Here is an 8,926-nt window from a genome sequence, read left to right as displayed (position 1 = left end):
CACAACACAATGCGTCGCGCAGCAGCCTCTACCATCTTTTGCGATGCATTCGTCAGACTTTTCATATATTATATATTTATTTACTTGTCTGAATATTGTTATTTTCCTCCAGGAGGCCCACCGGAGTGCAGTAGATCGATCACACCTTGAAGAGATGCCATCACGTTTCCTCTCCCGCAGTAGATGCCGAACGCATCGCCATAAAGTTATTTATATTCGCTGGCTGTTTATGCGGAGCAAGTTTGCCAAGCGGTGAATAATTTATTGGGGGTGCTTATTAAAAATCCATCTAACATGCAGGCGTTGTGTTATTTCTTCCTGATGAATTGCGTTGTCGATTGAGCAATCGAGATGCATTAGTTAATGGCTTGTGGCGGTTTCGAGGCAAACTTCCGTCGCTTCGTCGGGTGTTGATATGTTCTTTTTGCAGAGTGTGTTAATTTTAGCAAAAGGTTATTTTTCGGTTGGAGATCTTAACTAAGTAAATTCGTCACAGATTTTGTTTATTTTTTGATTTCCGGAAGCTTGAGTTGTATATGGAGACGAAACAATTTGCGTTTGCGTTCAAATTTTAGAAAATGAAGTGTTCAGTTTCTAATTGTGGGAAAACTTATTCCAGTTGTAGACAAGAGGTAAGCTTTCATGAAGCTCCACCAATCCACCTGAAATTCGGAAGCAATGGATACAATTTTGCCAAATACAATAAGGAGAAAAGATTTTTTTTTTCGTGTGTTCGAATCATTTTCATGCCGAATGTTTCGAAACTAATGTACAGTTGCATAGAAAACTTGTACAAGAAAACTGCCGAGCGAAGTAAAGGAAGAATGGTATGTATTTCATTGGAGTTGAAACTATTTGTAATAACTTTTATTTTTAGCTGTGCTGTCGATTCATTCAAATAAATCGCTTGATAGTTGTGGAAACATGCGGCTACTGTTTGATGCGATAAGTGTTGTAGAAACAAATAGTATCGATACAGATAAACAATTTCAAAACAAAAGTTGTAGTCAAATTGACCCGAAAAATTTTAACGTGACACAAGGTAAGGCTTCACTACTTGTGTTGATAACAATGTAACATTTAACATTTTCATATATTTTCCAGAAACCTCGCTGAGTGAAAACGGTTAAGAGCTTGTAATAGTTACTAGCACATATCAACCTCTGAATGAGCATTCATACGCACGCAGTTCTGCAGGAAAAAAAATTACCTTCTCGAAACAACATCATCATCAGCAAAAAAATCTGGAATTGCAATTGGAATTGAAACAAAAAGATAAGGAGTTAAATGACAATCAGAATGCCATCACTGATCTTCGTCGAGCATGCGAAAACCTCCAAAAATTCAATAGAGAGGAGTTTGTAAAGCGCGTAAAATCTGAACTACGACCAATTCTTAGTCCAAATCAAGTTGATATTATTATAAGCCTGAAGAAAAAACTGCACTGGACAGCTGAAGAAATCGCATTATCATTCACTATTGGGTAATTGATTTTGTTTTTCTTACACATCAAAAATAATATGTTGCGTTTATTTTAGGTATCACGGAGAGGGTGTTTGTAACCTTTTGGAAAAAGAACCTACAGGGTGGACCATTTAAAGTGGAAGCATCTGGCAACCCCATAACTTTTGACAGAGATGTCAGATTAACAAATGTCATACCGCGTTGGAAGCGTCATTTCAGTACAATTGTAACCATGGAACAATACACACCTAAACAACGCGCTGAAACTGTTCAGCTGTACATTCAAAATAACTTCTCAATTGTGTTAACTAAACGTGCGTGGAAAAATAAAAATAAAGTTAAAACATCGCCTGGAGACAACACTATACGTCGATTATATGCCAAATTTATATCGTCTGGTAGTGTTGGTAATGCCAGTCAACTGTCCAGACAACGACCAAGACGTTTCGACGAGAATATTGATGCCGTTCGAGCCAGTGTTGCAGAGACTCCATCGACATCAGGTCGCCATCGTTCGCAAGAGTTAGGCATCTTTTTATTGTTCCATTTGTTCGTGAAAATGAATTGGACAATTACTGGTTCCAACAGGACGGCGCTACATGCCATACAGCGGCTGCCACGACCAAATTATTGCGCGAAATGTTCCCCGGAAGATTAATATCGAAAAACGGCGATTATGACTGGCCACCGAGATCACCTGATTTGACGCCTCCTGACTTTTTTTTATGGGGATATTTAAAATCCAAGGTATATACTGGTAAACCAAGGACCCTGGTTGCGCTGAAAGACAATATCCGACAAGAAATTGCTGCCATATCGGCCGAAACATTGGGCAAAGTGATGGAAAATGCCGAAAAAAGGGCACATTTTGCGGTCAAGGCCAGAGGCGGTCACTTACGAGATATCATAATCAAAAAATAGTTAGAACAAATCTCCTTGGGCCAAAATAAATGAATTTCAAAAAAACAAATTAAAAATTCCACTTCTTTACTTTGCTATTGCAAAAACAAATCCTTCCACTTTAAATGGCCCACCCTGTACCTTCTATCCAAATTGTCCGTTTATGGTGTTCGAAAATCAATATGCATACAGGAATACTAATGGATGTTATTGAGTTATTTCAAATAGCTGCGAAGACAATGTCTGAAAAGGGAAGGCTAACCATGCTAGCATTCGATGAAATATCGGTTGAAAAAACTGTGGAATACGACAGCAAGAATGACGAATTTGTCGGCCCGCATAAAAATATCCATGACAACTTGGATATTTTTATGCGGGCCAGAGAATTGATCAACAGTTGGAAACAGCCAATATTTGCGGCATATGATACGAAAATGAGCCGGGAAATACTAAATCGAATTATGATCGCACTTCATGACGCTGGATTCTTTGTTGTTGGTTGTGTATCGGATTGTGGTGGAAGCAATCATGGATTTTGGAAAGAATGTGGTAAAGACATCCTGAAAGACTACACGAAAAATGGATTAGGCATCCCATAACTAAAAAAAAGCCGTTCACATATTTCCCGATGCTCCACACCTTCTTAAATTGATTCGGAGCTGGTTGCTTGATGACGGATTTTTTATGAAGGTATATAAGTATATGTAACGGCGCCAGTGGTTGTATGGTTAGCGTAACAGCCTCACAATCCGATCGGCCTGGGTTCAATCCCAGCTGGCGTCGTTGGGATTTTCTGAGGCGAAAAATCTCTGGTTACGTCTTCCTTCGGAGCGGAAGTAAAAGAAGTTGGCCCGGCTCATGAGTTGTTGAGTCTGATAGGTAGGAACAGGTGGAGTCGCCTCCCTGATGTCGGTGATTGGCACTAAAGTGGCGGAAATAGGCCGACGAAAAATAAGCGAAGATAAAAAAAAAAAAAAAAAAATAAGTATATGTATTAAATGATTACATAAAACATATCCTAAACATAGTTCTTCTATAACTCTGCAAATATAGCAGAATAAAATAGAGTTTTTTAAAGAAAACGTTTGCAACATTCAAATTTGATTATTCATTTAAATAAGCTAAAAAAAATCATTCTATGTAGTTTTGAAAATTTTCTGTTTTTTTTTGTCGTATTCATACTCACATAGTGCAATATTTGAAATCATAAATCGCTCTTTTTTAGGCAAATGCATTACCAAGCGATTGCTGTAACTTCTCATCAACAAAGCTAGCTCATTGAATCCAGATAGATTGATTGACGATTATAACTCAATGTTTAAGCTATCTTTTCGTCATATGATGTGTAGTGGGCCAGAGCGTCAAAGCGTACGACTTGCTACTGATCTTTTGAGCCATATGACGGTAATAAATCTTCGACGTCACTTCGGTGAATTTGAAGAAGCAAGGTTACTTGCTGATTTCATCGATACTGTGGATTCGTGGTTCAATACCATGAATTCACGTACATTAAGAGAGAATATTTTATCAAAAAGGTGCTTTGCAGTGGCATTGGGCATGCTGCATGCGATGTTACAAAATATGGCCACCTCAATGGCTTCATTACGAACTTTAAAAAGGCATCAATTCCCGGTATCTCGTAATGTGCAGGTAATTAAACACTAGTTCAATATTGACCCTTCAATTCATCTCTACTGTATAATATTTCAATCTGCTATGAAATATTACTATTTTGATTCTAAAAAAAGGTTTTTATAGGTATCAATTGTCATGTCCGTCAATTCGACAATGGAATTTTACGACGATATGAAACGCGATCAAGGAGTACGATTTATAATGACCTGTAAACTATACCAAGATTGTCTGGAAAATTTATTGTTTGCTCAAATTCGACAAAACTGAGGACCGAACAATCACCCTTCACCCATCGACACGTTGAACAGATTAAGACTTGGAAGGGGGTTGAAACAACAGTTAGGAGGGAACCAAAACTCACAAGACATACAGTATCCGAGAAAATATTACAAAATTTCATTAAAACTAAAGTCAATATACGGATTCGTAACATGAAGAGAAAAATATGAGAAGAAAAATATTTGAATTCCAAAAATAATAGACATGATAACACTAGCTCTGACAGTAGAAGAAATCAAAGGAAACTTAAACATTTTAGTTCGTGACATATTCTTTTTTTTTTTCTTTTTAAATGTAATGTAATGTATTCAATATATTTTTTTGCAACTATGTAATTAGATTTTATATATTCTCCTTCAATCGATATTCGTTGACACTTTCAATTTTGTACATTTGAGTAAAAAAAATAATTAAATGGTTGAAAAAATCAACATCATAAAATTATATTTATTGTGTTTACAATTTAATGAAGACATTGGAATTTGGATTTATCGCTTTTCCATGTTTTTGTGAAACTGTCAATTACAAATTTTATTGAACACCAAAAATCCTGCATGAATTTTAAATTAATCCAGAGATGAAAAACAACCTTTGAAAGGATTTCGACTCAACGACCGAAAAAAAACCTTGATGTGCCCTAAATTTGCAAATTTGACAATCGGGGAAGAATACCTGATTTTCTGATTTTATTGTGCCTCTCTCTCTTCTCATGCAAACACCTCAGCTAAATACCAGCAAAAACAGCGTGAATGTAGTAGCCTTTCACTTCCACGCTGCTTACCATTAACCCATGGGAAAAAGCCCTGTTTTACTCACTATGCTGTTATATTCAATTTATCAATTTCACAATTATTCTTATTTTTTATTCGATGATGCATTTGTGTTTGTAAAAAAATGTATCAGCATTAAGTTGAAACAATGACCTTCTTCGAGGTCGTAAGACATACGCCGTGATTTGATATCCTTTTTTTTCTCCTCCTTATGTCGAGCTTTTGCTAATTGCTGAACTATTCAGCCCGACGGTATAGTTCTCGTAACTGTTACCCAGAGGACCTGTAAATAATCATCGTGTCTAAAAATCATTGTTTATTTGCCATAAATCATTTAATATCAGTTGAAGTGATTTCCCCCAGAATGAATTCGTGTCTCTATCTCTCATGTATCACGTATGCATGCATCGATGTTCGAGTTCAACGTGGTTTGACATATATTACAGTTGGGCTAGATTTTTTTGTGTCGTACACGAAAATTACTCAAACATATAAGATAGTGTACAGTGTTGTGTTCAGAAACACTCACAAATTTGAGCTCGGAGCCAAAGTGAACTAAATTTTTCTTCAGAATTCTGCCCAAACTGCACGCATCCATACTAACGCGAGGACCTTTATAGCATACCTGATAACTGTCTATGTTCGTTGGGTTGAGTTCACGGTAGGTAAACAATAAGAGCCCCCGCATACTACAGACTTTCTGCCAACCAACAGTTTGGTCGAGTCGCCCTTCTGGTGCAAAAACCGACCCAACTGAATCGACGTAATGTGCGCACATGCATACCTCTCCGTACTGATTAAGAATCCGACCAAACTATCGGCCGACAAATCAGTCTGCAGTCTGCGGGGGCTCTAAACCGTTCATTAATAGTGTAACTTTTTTTTGCATCAGAAATCAATTTTTCGTTTCACTTCGTATGGACGTAAAAATAAGATTGTGTACGCGGGTAACGAGATTCGTGTCAGGGGGAGTAGAAGTGTGGATTGAAGTCAAGTTGAATGAAGAGGCAGATTTGTATTCATTAGTAACGTCGCTTAGAATAACCATTTGCTAGATAGTATATCAGTCATCCTCGCTATCAACGCTCGTCAATTCATTTTCTAGTCAATTCAAAGCATGTTGACGGCGAACGCTGAAGTAGTTCTAGTCGAAACGAAGCTACTGAGAGGAGAGCCGATTTTCATCTTTGAAGATTTCGGGCCCTGGTCATGTTATCGATTTCGAACCATCACATCGAATCCTATGGACACATTACTCGCTTCACCGAGACGCACGCCACTCTATGGAATCCCCTGAGCCGTTTACCTCAGTCGGGACTACAACACCATACCCCACATCCTCATGTGCATCCCGCCATTAAAATCGTCTCGGCCCTGCGATTGAAACTGGTGAGGCGGCCTTCCAGTTGGCATCGTCAGGCAAGTACTCTGATTCAATGGCTTATTCGCTCCCTGATAGTCTCGTGATTTCCAGTACCATGCTTGTTAGGACCAGCAAGTCACGTAGCGACATGGATTCTGTCTTCACCGTTTACTATCAAAATGTGAGAGGCTTACGTACGAAGACAACGGATTACGGATTCGAACGGATTACATTTACTTCTGTTGTGACCGTAATCGTGATGCCAGCGAGTTTTCCAGATATGGGGGTGTGCTAATAGCAGTAAAATCCAAGCACTTGTTTGCAGCGGTCTCGCATGAAAACATCGAACACCTCGAACAAATGTCTGTCCGTAATAATCTGCTGCACCGCTCGCTATTCATCACCAGTGTTGTAAACGGTCGACATTTTTGGTAACCATCACATACTGCCCTTGCGTGAGAGTTTCAGCTCAATAGGTACTGTGAATGTGACCAAAAATGCATTGTTCCGTTCCAACAGTCACATCAGAAATAAATGCACAGCCGCAAACACGACCATCAGTTGAACGTTTATATGTTCTCTCTTTCTGTCGAACGTACACGGAAAAGCGGTGAAAATATGATATTTTCATTCCACCATTCGTGATCATAACCATCCTTTAATTCCGGCTAATTTGACTGCAGTTTTCATGTCATTTGACATGAATATCTGATGAATAAGTCACCGAATATCTAATGAATAAGACGAAAAAAAAAAGTCGAAATATCATATGACATTTATAGTTCGACGGTCGTTTGACTATTCATTTTATGATGTTTATTTATGACACAGTACATACGTCTCCTCCATGTAGAGTCATACGATGGTGACCACTAGCAAGACTGTTCATCACCTGTATTGATCTTCTCCCTCTCTCCAACCCGAAGTATACACGCAGTCTTCAGAAAACATACGCAGTGCTGCGCTTTAGTTAAACTTTCATCAACGCGCGTTCAAAGCAAACACGTATTCTATCTTGGTGTGAGTGCACAAAATTCATAAACCCGACAGCGCAAAATGTTCCCGGTACAGAATCCAAATACTAAACACCTCTTCTCACTTGTAGGTAGGTCTTGAATTATAGAGACTTTAAACTTTTGCAGTTCATTCGTCTCTAAACTTCTCACTTGTGTGATGCACGCCTCATTATATACACACGCACACATACACATCAAATTCTAGCGCCCGCTTAGTCTTCGCTCGTTATAAGCAAAGCACAGCTCGTCTCCATATAAGGTAAATGAGTTTGGTTTGTCCAGTCGAATATATGATGATGGTTTGTCCACTTTTTTGAATGTTTTAATGCAGCACACCTATGTCGAATCAGGTAATCGAATGTTTCAAAACATATAAATGAAATTGCCTTTTACATGATTTATAGTAGTTTGATAGTATATTTTTACGAAATCACATGTTTTAAAGGATTATAAAATACACCTTCTATTTGTGTCAATGCGCCCCTCATTCGAGCTAACTTTTAATCGATCACCAGATGATTATTTGGCACGTATTCAGACCTTTTCTGGATTACAACACTTATAAATATTGTAAACATCATGCTTGCTCACCATTTGTATCGTATTTACATAGCTAAACCATTAAATTAACGCATTTTGGTGAACTCAATTCTGATCATGAGTTGTCCAATTCAATAATGTTGTTTTGTTCACATGTTTTCTATGGCAACCGCTTGCCGCGCTGCAGTTTGTTTATTGTGTCCTTCGCGCATAGCAGAAATAAAGTTTCTCTGTTTCTCTGTGTTGAGTGTGTTGAGGTGAACACTTTTAAAATGCTCAAGAAAACGCAATATTCTGAAGAAAGCCTAAATTATGAATGGATCAATATGATAACAATAAACTCAAACAATGATAAATGCAACATCTACTTGAAAAATCGATTTTTTTTTCATTCAAAAATGGTGATTTCTAAAACCGGACAAACCATGATCATTTTTTGTACAAACCATGATCAGAGGTGGTCAAACCATGATCATAATTTCTTTTTTAGGAAAATCATTAAAACACATAAAAATTTGAATAATTTCAACGCCTTATGGTAGCATTAGCAACAAAAGATTTGCAAAAGCTTGTGTGAGGAAAAACATCTCAACAGAGAGAACAATCCAGATTCAAGCGCCCAGTATAGAAATACGGCGCAAAATTCAGCGCAAAACTCAGCGCAAAAACGGCGCTGACAGCAAAACATTTCATCTGTGTTTCGGTGCGTGCTCATTCGCCAGAGCGCATGTGTACCCAAGGAGTGGGAGCTCAACTGGGTACGAAAATCTTGTTGCGCATCAGCGCCGAGTTGCATCCTGAAGACACGTCTCACATCAATGCGGTGCAGAGCTTCGAGTGTCGATATAATCTTGGCCTCCCCTTTTTGAGATGGAATTCGATGAAGACGTGAACGACTACCTGCCATCCAACGACTCAACGGAACATGAATTAGCTCTCACTGAAACGATGATTGCCCG

The 8,926-nt window shown here is 38.3% G+C and overlaps 1 long non-coding RNA gene across 1 annotated transcript; it reads left to right on the top strand.

Moving 5' to 3' along the window:
• Positions 1-330: 330 nt before the first annotated feature.
• LOC129770766 (uncharacterized) lies at positions 331-2,399 on the top strand. Its single transcript, XR_008742190.1, has 4 exons — positions 331-827; positions 878-1,042; positions 1,105-1,483; positions 1,539-2,399. It is a non-coding gene; the product is annotated as an uncharacterized LOC129770766 (long non-coding RNA).
• The last annotated feature ends 6,527 nt before the right edge of the window (positions 2,400-8,926 follow it).

This window comes from Toxorhynchites rutilus, chromosome 2 (genome assembly GCF_029784135.1).
Source record: "Toxorhynchites rutilus septentrionalis strain SRP chromosome 2, ASM2978413v1, whole genome shotgun sequence".
NCBI classification, from domain to species: Eukaryota; Metazoa; Arthropoda; class Insecta; order Diptera; family Culicidae; genus Toxorhynchites; species Toxorhynchites rutilus.
The sequence above is the reverse complement of the archived record's forward strand: the minus strand, read 5'-3'. Positions and strand labels throughout refer to the sequence as shown.